Raw genomic sequence first — 18,287 nt, 5'->3', positions numbered from 1 at the left:
CAGTCAATTTACAGAACACTTTGGAGACAGAAAGACATTGACAAAAAAAAAAAAAAAAACAGTCACTGAGGAGTAAAGGGTTGCTAGTTATCTGGTAATGCCGGTACATTTTTTTTTTTTTTTTACAATTGTGCTAAAAGATGCAGAGTCCTCTTGCACTTAGAGCAGTTCGAATGACTTATATTGCAATAGTCCGGTGCAATGACCATTGTGCAAAGGGCGCTGAGACTTCAAGGAGTGTATGCGGTTTCAAGTGACGAGTAGTGCGATAATCTGGGACAATGTTGGTTGTGCAAATGTTACAGATACTCCTCAATCAGTGTGCAAATGGAGCAGATGCTACTCTGGCATGAGTGGCCAGTATATGCAAATAGTGCAGCATGGTCCATGGTCTTATTTAAGAGAATTGGATGTGTAGATTCTCTGTCATGGTAGTCAGAATTTTCATCCAAAAAGCTTCCTCAATTCTGAAATTTTAGGTTTGGCATCTCCCTATTTATGCCTACGTAGGTGTGTTCCTTGGGGGTGGTCAACAATTGGTTGTTTTTGTTGTTGTTGCCCAGTGTGGTGTACAACATGAGGCTGTTAACAGACAATACTTCACAACAGAAGTTACAGCAGTGCACCCAACTTTGGTAGTTTGGATAAAACAGTTTTCCTCTCAACTTCTCCTCTTCTCCGCTCCACTCAAGTAACTTGTTTTGCTACCATCTTGGTGAATAAAGTCTGCGCATGTGCAGTCAGAAAATGGAATAGTCAATTGCATGAGAAGGGACTGGGGAGCAGTCAAAATGATCATGATGGATTAAGCCTTTTGATTTTCTTTTTAAATAATTGCTATTCACTGGCAGCCTCATTCATCGGCCTCATCAAGGACGGTGACGAGTCTGCATATCGACAGGAAGCGGAGCGGCTGGAGCTGTGGTGCGGCCGACACAACATGGAGCTGAACACGCTCAAGACTGTAGAAATGATCGTGGACTTCAGGAGGCATCCTTCGCCACAGCTGCCCCTCACGCGCTCCAGCTACCTTGTGTCAACCGTCGAGACCTTCAAGTTCCTGGGAATTACAGTCTCTCAACATCAACTCCGTCCTCAAAAAGGCCCAGCAGAGGATGTACTTCCTGCGGGTTCAGAGAAAGCACGGCCTGCCACAGGAGCTGCTGAGGCAGTTCTACACAGCGGTCATCGAATCAGTCCTTTGTTCTTCCATCACAGTCTGGTTTGGTGCTGCTACAAAAAAGGACAAACTCTGACTGCAAGGGACAATCAAAACTGCTGAAAGGACCCTTGAGGACTTGCACGCTGCCAGAACTAAGACAAGAGTGTGCAAAATCCTCTCGGACCCTCCACATCCCGGTCACCAGCTCTTGCAGCTCCTTCGCTCAGGTAGGCGCTACCGATCAATGCAAACTAGAACTAGCAGACATTCCAACAGCTTCTTCCCTCTTGCCATCAACTTCTTAAACGCCTAACCTACAATTCCATTACAACATGCTGGCAATTTTTTGACTTGAGTTTGTTGTCACATTTCTGTGGGGGCAATTATACATTACTCGTGCACTCACTGTAGTGCACTATTTGCATATCTGTTGTTGACCAATACTGGCCACTCATGCCAGAGTAGCATCTGCTCCATTTGCACACTGATTGAGGAGTATCTGCAACATTTGCACAATCAACATTGTCCCAGATTATCGCTTGAAGTCTCGGCGCCCTTTGCACAATGGTCATTGGACCGGACTATTGCAATATTAGTCATTCGAACTGCTCTAAGTGCTAGAGGACTCTGCATCTTTTTGCACAATTGTCAAAAAAATTTAAAAATGTACTGGCATTACCAGATAACTAGCAACCCTTTATTGCTCAGTGACTGTTTTCTTTTGTCAATGTCTTTATGTCTCAAAAGTGTTCTCTGTCAATTGACTGTCTGTTGTCGTACTAGAGCGGCTCCAACTACCGGAGACAAATTCCTTGTGTGTTTTTTGGACATACTTGGCAAATAAAGATGATTCTGATTCTGATTGAATCAAAGAAAACTTTAATTAACAGTTTAGATGTTTGCGGCCACCTGGAAATCTTGGGACCCCCAGTCGATTTCTGGTGTTGGCCTTATGGGAAGTCCCCTGTGACAGACGTGGGTAAAAAAAAATGGTGATTCAAAAAAGTGATGTTATTGTCCAAAATGCTTATTGTTCTCCTCCTTGCTAATCTTCTATAACACAAATACCCAATTTTCTGCACACACAGTCATACACACACGCACGTACACCCAGTGATGCATGCTGGCAGACACTGCTGCTAATCAGATTATAGCCAAGGAGGCGACTGGAGGATTAGACCGAAACAGAGACACGGCGGTTTATTGCTCACTTTGTGGCCATTTGTGACGCTTCATTTGAAGTTGTTAATCTGGTTAGAGGAAGCCCATGACAGTGCTGATGGAATCCAGAGACAAAATTGTCTAATTGTAACTTGTTATGATGGAACAATATGTTTGTTATTGTGATTGTAGTTTACAGCAGTGTATACTGAGGCTGCACTGCAGCAGACGGAGAGAGCATTTTCTAATCTTTTGACACTCATCTGACTGAATAGGGTAACCAAAATATTGCACCAACAATAATAGACATTGTTAGATTTAGAGTGTGTCAATAAAAACTTTGCGTTATTACCTTTTCAAAGGATACATTTTGGATACAAAATTGGCTCTCTGCAGGTGTACGTGACGCGACTGGAGAGTTTCAAAAATAATATAACAAGGGTGTTTATTTTATATTTACAAAAGCTAGATCAACATACCCTTCTTGTTGTTTATTATTATTATTCATACCAAACAGCTTTTTCCTCAATGTGCTCAAAAACTCACCAATTTTTGCAAGCATTGTTGAAAACGCAAGAATTTTAGGGGTCTCGAACACGATCCCTGCTCAAAACTCACTTAGTAACAAAACCGTTGCAAGTTTAAAAACAAATTGTACCCGATGTCAGTGTTCACCATTGAAAATTAAATTGGGTGGACATGTCTGTCATGGGCGGCACGGTGGGCGACTGGTTAGAGCGTCTGCCTCTCAGTTCTGAGGACCGGGGTTCAATCTCCGGCCCTGCCTGTGTGCAGTTTGCATGTTCTCCCCGTGCCTGCGTGGGTTTTCTCCAATTTCCTCCCACGTCCCAAAAATGTGCAAGGTAGGTTAATTGACAACTCTAAATTGCCCGTAGGTGTGAATGTGAGTGAGAATAGTTGTTTGTTTGTATGTGCCCTGCGATTGGCTGGCAACTAGTTCAGGGTGTACCCCGCCTCCTGCACGATGATAGCTGGGATAGGTTCCAGCACACCCGTGACCCTAGTGAGGAGAAGCGGCTCAGAAAATGGATGGGATGGATGTCTACCAGTACAAAAAAGTCTCAAGGACTGATGTTGGAAATTGAACAGGAAATGAACCCTTTTGGAAGAATTCCAGTACCCGTTTCAACCCCAAGAACAACTCATAAAGGAATTTTTGCCTCCTATCCTAGACAGGTGGGCGATGCTGACTTGTGAATCTTTTTGTCCAAGCCACCTAATGTTGTTGATGTTGGAGTCAAAGGATGACGATCATTTCAAGAAATCATTCCCTCCTCCCCCCAAAAAAGGGTTGCGAGGGCCAGTTCTGGCCGTTTTACTTATTATTTTATTCAATCCACTTTCAGCTATTCCTCTTGAATGCTACCTGACCCTTTTGGGCCACATGAGGCCCAATTCAGGGTTCAGTTGCAGCTTTTTCAACCACAAGGTGTCGCTGCAGCCCATCCCTGAGTGAGCTACTGGAACTCCGGCAACTCTTCCCCTTTCTGGGACCTCTGCAGGATTTGAGTGCTGATTTTCATTTTCTCCTTAGTATGACGTGTCAGGAAACGCACACGGAAACCACCATGTAGTATGTACAGTGTAAATGACATGTACTTTTTAACTTTATTAGCAACCCTTTTATTCAGACAAGTTCACATAGAACTGGGGAAAGAGGTGATAGAGAGAAATGAGATCTCTTTGAGACTTTGGAGAAAGCAGCTTCAGGGCACAAAGCAAGGAAACATAAGTAATGAATCTCGAGACCATGTCCATTCCAGACCAAATGTAAATGCGCCAATGTAATTGTATTTCTGTTCATGTTTCCATCTTAGAATGTTAGCAACAGAAAGATCTTGAAAACTTGATCTTGAATCTGAGATTTGCTCTCTTAGAAAGCAGAACAAGATAATGTCTTGTTCTTTGTACTTATAAAAAGAGTAGTATTAGTTCCGGTCTTCCTCTACAAAGTTTGCATGTTGCACCTGTGCTTGCATGCATAGGTTTTCTTCTTCCCACGTTCCCAAAACAAGCACGAAAGTTTCATTGAAGACTAAATTGTACATTTGCAGGATTTTTCCTGGCCCAAAGTAAGGCAGACGTGGTACTATTCAGATCATTTATAAGCCCCACTGTCTCAAACAATCTCTTTTTTTATTTTTTGATGTTTCTTTTTCTCAAATCTAATTTTGCCAGTATAAAAACACAGGAACCCTGTGCGATATTTAATTAAATTATAGATAATGATAAAATGATGTAGCCCTGTTAAATGGCTGTTGAATACATTTCGGATAACCATCTCATTGCCGGGGGCAGAACATGAGAAGATGACTGTGAATGGTTGTCTGTCAATACATTACGTCCCGCGATAGCCTTGCAACCCAACCCAGGGTGTACCTCACCCAAACTCAGCTGGGATAAGCTCCACCTCACCCGGAACCCTAACGAGGATAAGTGGTAAATAAAACTGATGGATGTATTTTACTGTACTGACTGGTTCAAAAGGCCAACCAAATGAAACAATGGAAAATAGAACAAATATGGATCCCATCTGGCTATTGGATGAGAACAATGTCTCGCTTTGCATTTAAAGCAGACTATTGTTAAAAGAAATTCACTTTGTGCTGTTTTAGTGGGGATTTATTGAACCATATTGGTCTGATTACAGATTCATGGGTTTAACACAACGAGTGTACTGGAAAGAGCACATAATTTATTGATTAAAATACTTTTCGTGTTGGAAAACTCCTTGCGATGATGCCAACAAGGTTATTTCATTAAAATAACATCACTCACATGTCAGAATCAATAATTCAATCATACTTTTCCACTCCCCCCCCCCCCACGCAGTATGGAGACCTTTGCCATCGTTTGCTTTTTTTGTGCACACCTCAGACGATAAAGATCAAATATTGGATGTTGGATTGTCTATTGTGGGTGTTCAGCAAAGTCCTGGCTTGAATGAGGCAGCAGGTGGGCACTGTTGTAAGGAATAATATCGCTCTTGCTATTCTTAGACCGCAAGGATTGAAGCTTTTGGAAAGTCTTGCAGATCTCTTGGAGCTGGCACCTGGCACTTGTTTTGCTCCTGGGAATGCTTTGTTTTGCTTGGTCATGAGAAAATCTGTGATGGTTTTTACGAAAAGGTCACCTCGCCCCAGAAAGTGTTAGCAACATGAAAAGATCATAATACTACCAAGCCTGCTAGTTCATGAGAAAGTGATGCCTTTTATGTCATACAACAACTATGGGAGCCTGCATTTATTATCATGTATACCTGTTAGGGCCATGCTACTGAATCTGTACCATTTGCTTGTTGCATCCATCCATCCATCCATCCATTTTCTGAGCCGCTTCTCCTCACTAGGGTTGCGGGCGTGCTGGAGCCTATCCCAGCCATCATCGGGCAGGAGGCGGGGTACACCCTGAACTGGTTGCCAGCCAATCGCAGGGCACATACAAACAAACAACCATTCGCACTCACATTCACACCTACGGGGCAATTTAGAGTTGTCAATCAACCTACCATGCATGTTTTTGGGATGTGGGAGGAAACCGGAGTGCCCGGAGAAAACCCACGCAGGCACGGGGAGAACATGCAAACTCCACGCAGGCGGGGATTGAACCCCGGTCCTCAGAACTGTGAAGCAGACACTCTAACCAGTCGAACACCGTGCCGCCTTGCTTGTTGCAATGCTCTTAAAATAAATAATACAAAATTCAACTCTAAATCTGATAATAAACATCTGTGTATTGGTCGTTCTAAGGCAACTTAAAAAAAATGTAATTGTTTTTTTTTACGTCATTATTTTCTTGTCCTGAAATGCCTTATTTGAGTAACAGGACTGAAAGTAACAACCGTGACTTTTTACCATAGAATAAGAATATAGTCACATGTTATTTATCGTAAGACCATGTTGACACGAACCACATTGCAGTGAGTCAACAAAAATATGTGTTTTAAAAATAAATAAATAACATAACAAAAATTATTTAGGTAACATAACTGTGCTGAGATTTAAATGCCCCCAGTCATAGTTGAAATATCATCATACAAAGATATAACGTGTAAACTTACCTTTGGCCTTCTGATGGCCTGCAGAGGATCTGAATCATGCAACTTTCTGTGGACCATATATAGTAACTTGTGGAATATTCCAATTGTGAATTTAAACAAATATTTTTTTTTGAAATTGAAATACACTTAAAGTCTAGTTGGTATAAAAAGTAACAAAAATATGAAAGAAAAAAAAACATTTCTGAAGGATTTACAGTAAATTGTTATATTTCATGTTAAAGGCTAATTTTAGGAAATTGGGACAGGCAACAAATGCTATTTTTCCAGTGTTCAGGGGAGTTTAAATTATTGGTTGACATTGTATTTATTAAACATACAATCAGATTAATAAAGTATTAATTTTAAAGTTAATTCTATTGTGTGCATTTATAGATTGGATTTCCTTGTGTTGCAATGGGGACCGATTCAGTGAGATGGCCTTTAATCATTTGTTTCGCTAAAAGTGCTAGATTGAATCGTTTTTCCTATTAGCAAATATCTCAGAAAATAGGTGCAGTATTCCAAATAAGAGTGGTGGAAAATATTGTATCTTATATGTATGACTTTTTTCAGTTGTGTCGCTTTCATGGAAAAATATTGGGTTACAAGGACGTCATTAACAGGTCTGACTAGCAGCATATGGTAATGTGTGGAACTCTACACGAAGAAGACTTAAGTTGTTTACGTGTGTTAATTGATTTGAATGTGGAGACAGTATAAAGATTTGTGCTTGGGACCTCCTTTTTGCCAGATATCACCATAATGCTCCACACTGTACGTTATCTCACCTCTTTGCAAAAATAAACTGTGTAAGGTCATTTGTCTTTAAATGATTTATTTCAAATATTTTCTGTATTAGAACAAGTACTTTCCCCGCCCACAATATAAGCTTCGTTGTAGTTTACGGTATTAAAATAAAATAAAATAAATAATAATAATACTAATAATAATAATAATAATCTTAGTATTCTAAATATTAATAAAATGTAATTAAAATAATTAAAATGTTAGAATTTGGGTTGTAAGTATAGATCGGTGCTGCTGATACTGTGGTGTGGTGATGGCCCACCACTGCCCAAATAGCAGGATTTACAGTATTTGGGTTGGTAAGGTAGACCCAAGCCTTGTCTCCGCTCTACGAATGCAGCACAGCACATTAACACTGTTATCCATTTTGAATGCTCTCCATCCATTGAATCGCCTTAATGTGGAAAGGACGGCGGCACGTTGTCCCAGTGAGACGGCAGTAAAACAAATACGACACTTCCTCGATGTTTTGCTGGCTATAGCGTGCGTCTCAATGCGAGCCACATAACGATTATGCTTCCAGTAACAATAAAAAGTGTTCCTGCTTGGAATGCTGTCTTTTTGTCTTTAATGTAATCTTTTCCAGACAAGAACATCTGAGGTTGAGAGTGTGGCCCTCTGTATATGATGTGTCAAGTAAAAGGGAATAAAACAGGGAGCCATCCCCGCTCGTGGCCTTCATAAACATGCAGGGCCTCAACCTCTCCTCGCTGAGAGGGATACGAGTGACCTGAATTATGGGTTTTTGCTTTAACTCACGAACAAAAATTTGAGATATGAGTGCTAGCTTTATGGTGGCAGTGAACTCAACTCACTTCACAAGAAGCAGCCGTTTGGCAGATAATTCTTCAAAAATGAGGCATTAAGCTGTTTATTGCCACTCCCAGTTGAAGTTTATTGTCAAATTCAGCATAAAACAAAGAGAATTACTGTATATACAGTTGGGCAAAAAAAAAAATTTAGTCAGCCACCAATTGTGCAAGTTCTCCCACTTAAAAATATGAGAGAGGCCTGTAATTTTCATCATAGGTATACCTCACCTATGAGAGACAAAATGAGAAAAAAAATTAAAATCCAGAAAATCCCATTGTCTGAGTTGGCAATGGCAGAGGTCAAACATTTTCTGCAAGCCTTCGCAAGGTTTTCACACACTGTTGCTGGTATTTTGGCCCATTCCTCCATGCAGATCTCCTCTAGAGCAGTGATGTTTTGGGGCTGTCGCTGGGCAACACAGACTTTTAACTCCCTGAAAAGATTTTCTATGGGGTTAAGCTCTGGAGACTGGCTAGGCCACTCCAGGACCTTGAAATGCATTTTACGAAGCCACTCCTTCGTTGCCCGGGCGGTGGGTTTGGGATCATTGTCATGCTGAAAGACCAAGCCACATTTCATCTTCAATGCCTTTGCTGATGGAAGGAGGTTTTTCACTCAAAATCTCCCGATACATGGCCCCATTCATTCTTTCCTTTACATGGATCAGTCGTCCTGGCCCCTTTGCAGAAAAACAGCCCCAAAGCATGAGGTTTCCACCCCCATGCTTCACAGTAGGTATGGTGTTCTTTGGATGCAACTCAGCATTCTTTCTCCTCCAAGTTGAGTTTTTACCAAAAAGTTATATTTTGGTTTCATCTGACCATATGAAATTCTCCCAATCCTCTTCTGGATCACCCAAATGCTCTCTAGCAAACTACAGACGGGCCTGGACATGTACTGGCTTAAGCAGGGGGACACGTCTGCCACTGCAGGATTTGATGGCGGCATAGTGTGTTACTGATGGTAGCCTTTGCTACTTTGGTCCCAGCTCTCCGTGTTGTTCTGGGATTTTTGCTCACCGTTCTTGTGATCATTTTGATCTCACGGAGTGAGATCTTGCGTGGAGCACCACATCGAGGGAGATTATCAGTGGTCTTGTATGTCTTCCATTTTCTAATAATTGCTCCCACGGTTGATTTCTTCACACCAAGATGCCCACCTATTGCAGATTCAGTCTTCCCGGCCTGGTGCAGGTCTACAATTTTGTTTCTGGTGTCCTTTGACAGCTCTTTGGTCTTGGCCATAGTGGATTTTGGAGTGTGACTGTTTGAGGTTGTGGATAGGTGTCTTTTATACTGATGACAAGTTCAAACTGGTGCCATTAATACAGGTAATGAGTGGAGGACAGGGGAGCCTCTTAAAGAAGAAGTTACATGTTTGTGAGAGCCAGAAGTCGTGCTTGTTTGTAGGTGACCAAATACATTTTTTCCACCAGCAAATGCTCATATAAATCTTTAAAAATCAGACAATTAGATTTTCTGGATTTTCTTTTTCTCATTTTGTCTCTCATAGGTGAGGTATACCTTTCTCATCTTTTTAAGTGGAGAACTTGGACAATTGGTAGCTGACTAAATACTTTTGTGCCTCACTGTATGTATCTAAAACAACCACATAACCTTGCCTTAAAGTACACTAGCTTAATGCTAACACATAATAGGAAACAGCCTAGATGAGCTAACGAATAGCATCAGTGTCACAGTGCCATAACCCTTCAAGCAATGGATATTTGAACACAAATGGTGGAGCAATACATTTAGAGTAATAATATAACTATTCTCACAGGCATATATTCTTTATCCTCTGCGAAGAACGACCAAATATCATAGTGGCTTATTGAGGAACTGATACCGTCTCCATGTATAGCTATGTCTGTATTGTTTTTCTTTTGTTGAGTTCCAATAAAATGTCCTATTTTAAATGACAGCCATGATGATTTTAATGCTCATTCACTGTTTTGAGATTCCACGCTGACCCTTTCAAGACCCACGGGTGCATATTTTTAGGGGAACCTGAGCAAATGTGGTGGAAACACAGACAGTTCTCTGGACTGTTTCAAAAAACCCCATGAACACTGTCCCCACCGTCCAGTAAAAATACATGTACAAAGTTTGTATACACGTCTTGGACTACGACTGTTTCGAGATTCCTCAATCCCACGGGAATCAGTGCAAATGTGGTGGAAACACAGACAGTTGTCTGGACTGTTTCAAGTGCTCTCTTGAACACTGTTACTGCGGTTCCATAAAAATATACGTTTTGTGGCATGTACAGTTTCAAGATTCCCACCATTAGCACCCTTTTTCTTGATGCAACATACACTGGTCAATCTAAAATCAATTGTAGTAGACGCAGGTCGAATTTGACCCAGAACAGCTTCAGTTTACATAAACTTTGTATCATCTGTACAAAAGAATGACATTTTTAAATATAGTTTTTTTGGGTGTATTTTCATTCACTTTAGGCAAAGCCATTCAATTTCAGAGTGAAAGAATGACTTTTAGGGTATATTTTAAATTGCTATCAAATGTCAAAACAAGTCAAAGTTGACCCGAAGCGTATGTAAGGGTTATGGTAACTCAATTGGGTGAGAAAGGAGAAGAAGGGATGTGGCGCCCCTTCCGAATGTGTGGATGCATGCCACATGAGTTGTGGATCAGCACTTTTCAGCTTGGCGTGGCACGCGCCAAGCGATGATGTTGCTGTGCACATCTGCTGACAGAGTGGAAAAAAGAGGCCATTTCCCCGCTCGTATGGAACACAGACGTTGCCGAGTGGCGTCTTTCCAGGAGCCCCCTGGAATCGCGATGGCTGGCAAAGGATCAAAAGTCGGAACACCTTTGCCTCTTCATGAGCTTTGGGTTTTAAAATGCTTCCTGTTCTCCTGAGGTAGCAAAGTCTGTCTGACAGTCAGCTATGAACTTTTGTGAAAAGAAAATACATTTTGATCCCATCTCAATACTACAAAGGAGAAGCATATTAAGCCTGGTATGTAGCCAGCATACTACCCACTATTTTCGATTCCATTTACTGTAGATTCCTAATATCCTTTATTTTCTAAAACTACTGGGCAATGCAGAATATTATGCAATGTTGTGTCTGTAAAGTGGAAGTGTGTTTAGTCAGCATAGCAGCATGATTTCTCCAATTCTATTTAGAACCTTTATGTAGTTTATTTTTTCTGCACACTATTGAATGCTGTGTATCACATTCCAATTCCATTTAGATTTTCTTCCATACAGCATATACTTCAACGTTGTGATGATTCCTGCGTAATACAAACCCCAATTCAAGTGAAGTTCGTACGTTATTCATTCATTCATTTTACATACTGCTTATCTTCACTAGGGTCCCCGGGCGTGCTGGAGCCTATCCCAGCTATCTTCGGGTGAGAGGCAGGGTACACCCTTAATTGGACGCCAGCCAATCGCAGGGCACATACAGTATAAACAAGCTGGATTGCTGGCAGGTCAGTCTAGTGTTCTTTTACCACAAAGCTACGCTGTTGTAACCAGTGTGGAATGTGGCTTGGCATTGTCTTGCTGAAATGAGCAGGGTTGTCCCTGAAAATGATGCTGCTTGGATGGCAGCATATGTTGCTCCAAAACCTGTACATACCTTTCAGCATTAATGATGCCTTCAGAGATGTGCAAGTTACCCATGACACAGTTTTTTTTTTTTTTTTTTAAATATGCCGGTTTATGCAGATCTGTGAAATTACAAAAACCTGGTCTAACCCGGCTCCCTGCAGATTTTCGCTGGATGTCGCTGGATTTACGCTGGTCACGAAAATAGAGCCCTATATGTTTATTTTCTACCATACTTGGCAATGCAGTGTATCATGCACTGTTGTGGCCTTTGTAGTTGTAATATTGCAATAAAGCAACATTTAGCCAGCATAGGACCCCTCTTTTTCAATTCCATTTATTTTCTACCACATCAATCAAGCGTATCATGCAAGGTTTTGACTCCTATTTTTTTACATATCATGGCAACATATCATGCATTGTTATGAATATTCCAGACTAAATGCAGCAACATCGTATTCCTCTTTTGAGAGCATAATATTTTTATTTTTCTGTAGATTTTTTCACATTTTGGGTCAAAATCAAAGTTCATTTTCCAAAACAAGCCGGTCATGACCAGCCAAGCTGAAGAATAGATTTAAATTAAAAAAACACACATTTTAGCCACATCTGGCGCAGGAATGATGATATATGGAAGAATATCATGTTTTAGAGCTGCGGTCTCCACATGTGCTAGTGTCAACATGAGCAGAGTAGTAGTTATGTGAATACAAGTTAATACCAGTTCTGGAGCCTCAAAGTTTGAGGATCGGCTCGCTTTGCTGGGCTCATAAAGAAGGTCGTGTGGAAGATGTCATTCAGGAAAGGTGCAGTAATAACGAGTGGTTAGAATAAATTCACTGCCATGTGAAGGTACAAGGGGTGAAGTGATGTTCTGGTCGAGATTAAACTGATGACTGCGCAAAATACAGGAAATCAGTGTGGTTAACAATGGCATGTGGTTGCATTTTTCTGTGTTTGTGCTCTTCTGTTGGCTGCAGTGGTGGGAAGTAACAAAGTACAAATACTTTATCTAGGGGCGTTGCACAGGGTGCCATTCGATCCAGGACCGCCGCTGATCTAGGGGGAGCAAAGGTGAAACTGCATTACCTGTCAGATGAGACCAGTAGTGACATAATAGGAGATGAAGAACAGAGGATTTGACGAAGGATGTGATTTTTGTTGATTGATGTTCACTCGGCGGCCCGCATCAGAGAAACCCCGCGGGGGGAGAAAAGCAAGGGAGGGGAGGAACGGGATGAACGGGAGGAATGGGGTATAAATGCAGACACCAACCGCTGTTTCCCTCCCTCTAATCTCTGCCCGCATAATCAGAAACACATGGCTCCCATAATGGCCACACTGTTGTCCTGTGTAGTGGTGTAGAGACGTAGAAGCTGACGTAAACGTGAGGCGCACGGCTGCCATCATGTAAAAATTAACAGCACACCCTTCCTACCAACAGTGGTGGGAAGTAACTAACAACCGCTTTATAGTAATTAAGTAGTTTTGGAAGAATAGTGCCCCAGGCACAATTAATGACAATGAGGCAACCGATTCAGGGAAGGAAGCTATTCCAAATTCATGGCCTAAATTTAGTTTTTTTTTTTTTAAATGTTGATGTTGTCGATTCCGCGAACCATTCATTGCAAATGCGTTGTCTTTCGTCAGCCTAAAAACCAACAGCTTCTGGCATGAAAAAAAAGGTGAGGTGTATTGTTTCACTTGTATTTTTTCAACTACGTAATTCAGTAATTTTTTTGTTTGTTTGTCAAAGTTATGGGAACACCACAACGGGCACAAACTTAAAATTTTAGGGACACAAGTAGAAACTTTAGGGATGTACACTGTTAGAAGAGTTATGTGAAACCTGTAGAATTGCTCCATAATGCCAAGACCCACCTCTATTCAAACATTAGCCAATCACAGTGGTCATTCAAAGTTGGGTCAGCCTGTGCTATTACGTGTAAACGGAAACCTCAATCCTCATTAAGTCCAACTTTAGTGCGCAGCTAGCAGATGGATGGCAGTGTGAGGGAATAACACAAACAAGCACTGGCTGGGTGAAGTTGTGAAAGAGCAAAACCGTTGAAAACAAGCACATATTTGACTGTTTTCTACTCAATGACCTAGAAATAATTGTTGGCAGTTACTTTTCTTACTTTTTGTATGTACACTGTAGCTGATGGACCAGCCAGGACACCACCATGCACATTTAGACAAAAACCAAACAAACAAACAAAAAAAAAACATTTACACTCACAGTCGTATCTATGGACAATTTAGAGCAGGTTTCTTCCCCAAAAAATCACAGGATGCAAGGGCCACACTGACGTTCTTCAACTATAATTTATTTAAAATGCTAACACCAATCCATCACACTCTGTAAAAATATATTGAGCAATTATAGATTTTTAGCCAGCAGTCCTGTACCCAACAAGGATAGAGCCGCCCCTGCACTGGGCAGCAGAATCTCCACATCTCCACATTTATAATCAAAACAGGAGTAATCTGGACTAAGCTGACCTTGACACAGAGCAACTGACACTTTTTAGAACAACTGGGTTAAGATGTTAAAAATCAGGAATCAAAATCAAAATCTGTTTAACTTTATTGATTCCACCGTTGAAGGCTGAATGTGCACGAGCCGATAAGTACCTTCATCTCGGTCAAATGCACTCACAATTAGTATCGGGGCTGGCAACCTTCGGTTGATCCCGACAACTTAAATAACAAAACCTCAGAGGAAATGTTTAGCCCACAAACATTTGACCCACAAATGCTCGTAATATACAACACTAAACATTTCGGTGGTTCCATTTACATTTGCGTACAAGAAAGAGAAATCCTGAAGCATCTTTGTGAGAGGAACTAAAAAGAGACTTTTTGGAGGCTCCTTGTGGCTGAGTGTCACTACATCATTACTCGTCTGAGCGCCCATTTGTGAGGTCGGCCTGCTGTGCGGTTTCCCTTCATTTGTGCCATCAAGTGCAGCCGATTTTAGCTCGCTGCCGCTGCAAGGGAGTTTGGGGTCTACGGTAATGACAGTGTGCAGTAAGTAAATGTGACTGTAAATGTAAACACACATGCATTTAATGCTGGCATCCCTTGAGCAGTTTTGCCTTGCGAGAAGACATAGCTCCCTTTTCCAGTAAATAGTAGTTCAGACTTACTGCATATCCACAGGGCAAAGAAAGCAGAGGTTACAAAAGTACTCAAATGCTTTATTTAAGTAGAAGTACCTGTATAGTCGTCGTTAATATGTATTTATTTATTTTTACAACATTTAAGACCCTAAGATGTCAATAACTCGGGATCTCAACCATGGTTGATTTTACCTCTCTATTTACATTTTGTTTTTACGTGTCATCATCTGCGGAGGTTGAAAAAAGTAACACGTTGACAAAATAAAGAGTCGAAAGTGCATGTACCTGTATCTGTTTTTAAATGTAGGAGTAAAAGTAAAAAAGTTGTCAGAAAAATAAATACTCAAGTAAAGATACCTGAAAAATCCATTTAAGTACAGTAATGTTACTTCCCACTCCTGCGAAAAAGGACGTGTAAAAGGGTAAGGATGACTACAATTAGAGCACATTCACATCTCTTGCAGACACTGATACTGTAAGAGATAAAAACAAAACTCCTCTGCTGGTATCTGATCTAAGGGAAATGACGGCATAGCAGGAAATGACAACACATTCATGTCTGATAGGCTGGTCTTCCAAAAGTCAGTCGCATAATCAAAAATGAAATCATTCCTACTGGCGGTGAGTGTAAAGTAGCCTTTCTGCAAATCTCGAATGTTTCTTCCACTCGCACGAGTTTGACTGAAGCCTCATCCATCATCGACTCTCGACTCAAATTAATATTTTCAACCGCTTTCAAGTGTAACTCGACTCCGCTTTCTTTCTGCTTTGCATTGCAGAAAATATTTGTCTTTTTCCCCCTCGCTCATAAATTTCTTTCTTCCTCTCCTCACGGGGACTCAAATGGCTACCAGATGTGGTTCCAATCGACTCCGGTTGCTATGGAAACACTTGGTTTTTCTAGGTCCGGAGTGTTTTTGGCTGACTCATTGGTGGCTGCGTTTTTTTTTTTTTTTTTTTTTTTTTTTTTAAAGCGCTGCTGTTTCGATAGGCCTGGCGCGCTCCATGTCATGTTTGGACTGGCGGACAACATGTCACTGAGCCCCCCGTTCCCACACGTCTAACCACAAATGTTTGACCACACTTTGCCTTGCAGCGTATAGTCGCTCCTTTGTGTGCTGTTGGGTTGCAGACCCAAAACAATTACACAGAGCCAAGTATTTAAAAAAAGTGACAGACGAGATTGATTCAGAGATAATCAAGTTCAGAACAGGGGACAGAGAAGGAAAGTACAATGTAAAATGTACTTACTGTACGTTATGTGGATGGTCACGGACAGAAAGGCCTTGTCTGCTGGCTTAAACGCTATCACAAGCACTGACCTACATTTACAACTGAAACTCCAATACAGTAGTGCCTTGGCTTTTGAGTTTAATTTGTTCATCTTTCCCCATTGAAATGAATGAAAATGCCATTAATCTGTTCCTGCTCTACAAAAACACACAAACAAAATGTTTTATTACATTTTTAATAAAAAATAAAATAAATAGCACTCTACAATATTGTACTTCCTAAAAACATACAGTAATGAAATGATTAAATAAAATGTAAAGAATTGAACAGTTTGTATATCATTATAATTCAATGGGCAATGTGCTACTCATCTGGCTGTGCGCAATTTGGCTACCAGGGGGAAGTATAATACTGTCCATATAGACAGGCCTACGACACATGTAAATTTGACAATGAAACACAAAAGAAAACTGTCAGAACTTAGCTGTAGTAACAGTAATCGTTTCATGCAGAGGATAAGGAATATACCCCTGTGTGTCTACATGTTTTGCTACCGCTTGTGTTAAAAAACAAGCTTTTCAAAAGTTTATACTTATTGCGGCATCACTGCTCGTTTCGTTAGCCCATCTATGGCATTTTGTGCACGCATTAAGCTATCAGACTTTTGTTAAGTTAATGTGGTTTTGTTAAATACACAAGGTGTGTAAATTCTCTTTGTTGGATATTTAGTTGTACAGTAAACTTCAACTGGGAGTGGGAATAAGCAGCTTGAAGAAAGCTCTTGGCCTCTTTGATGAAAAATTGTTCACTGTTTGTCAAACTGCTGCTTATTTTGAAGTTTGTCAGCGGCATAGCTAGCGCTCTTCACTCTGCAAATCAAGACAAAAAAATCGACCAAGCGACTCATATCTCTAAAAAATAGTAAGTCGGGTCTCTCGTAAGTTGAGGTACCACTGTATTTTTTCTCCATGAATATTCATTTAGAACAGTCTGTTCTCTTCATTTCATAGTATTTCACTTAGCCTCACCGTTTCCAGTACATGTATGTAAATGTTATTTTTTTTGTCCAATCAGATTTGAGCCACTATGTGTTGCCATGTCATTCTAATCAGCCCAGGGCCTTCACAAGCAGGAGCGCTGGTCCCATGTCTTCTTCTTTTCCTAGCGGCTTGTCCCGTTAGGGGTCGCCACAGCGTGTCATCCTTTTCCATCTTTTCCTTCTCCCGCATCCTCCTCTCTAACACCGACTGCCCTCACGTCTTCCCTCACTACATCCATCAACCTTCTCTTTGGTCTTCCTCCAGCTCTCTTGCCTGGCAGCTCCATCCTCATCATCCTTCTACCAATGTACTCACTATCTCTCCTCTGGACGTGTCCAAACCATCGAAGTCTGCTCTCTCTCACTTTGTCTCCAAAACATCGAACCTTGGCTGTCCCTCTGATGAGCTCATTTCTAATTTTATTCAACCTGGTCACTCCTAGAGCGAACCTCAACATCTTCATTTGCGCCACCTCCAGCTCTGCTCTAATCCGTACATCATGGCTGGCTTCACCACTGTCTTATAAACTTTCCCCACCCATTTCTTCACTTCATTACCAGGAGTGCTGGCCCATGTAACAAACAATATTAGCAATGGGACTGTTTCTTGAACCAATCAGATTTCAAAAGTTTGATGGCCTTCGATGACCTCAGCATTTTTCCATCCTCTGATTGGTTGGTTAGAGCAAACCTTGCTACAGTGAACTTCAACTAAAAAAAACACATCTTTAGCAATTTGCACATATTAATACATTAAATTATCAGCATCTCTCATGATTGATGAATTTTTTAAAATGTTTTTGTCAGGTTATTAGATATTAATGATTTTGAACTGCTCCTGATGATGTACGTGGCACAGTTGCATGTTGTTGTATTGCATTTTTGTGTAATATTGATGGTTTTATAACTGCAACGTGATAGTGTTGGTATCAAGAAGAGGATTAAGTCAATTAAGTCCCCTCTTAAGTCCCACGTACCAAATGCGCTGCCCGCCACTGGTACAATATGTGAATATATTTCACAATGCTCACGTCAATAAAACCTTTCCTTCGCTTATTATGAGGAGGTGGAGGAGACATACTACAAGTGAAGCATGTGTGGCTATATTTGATTTTAATCTAACATTTGTATTATTCGATTACTTCAATCAAACGTATTTCTGCCACTTTCAATTAACCTGGTATATTCAATCTTCGTCCATCACTGTGCTTTCTTTACCACGTCAAGTTACGCTATTTGTATTGTGTCCTAAAGCTTGGGTCACTGGATTGATTGTTATTTCCTGCATTTTCTCCATCTCATT

Source organism: Phyllopteryx taeniolatus, chromosome 3 (genome assembly GCF_024500385.1).
Source record: "Phyllopteryx taeniolatus isolate TA_2022b chromosome 3, UOR_Ptae_1.2, whole genome shotgun sequence".
NCBI lineage: Eukaryota > Metazoa > Chordata > Actinopteri > Syngnathiformes > Syngnathidae > Phyllopteryx > Phyllopteryx taeniolatus.
This window is presented reverse-complemented; position numbering follows the sequence as displayed.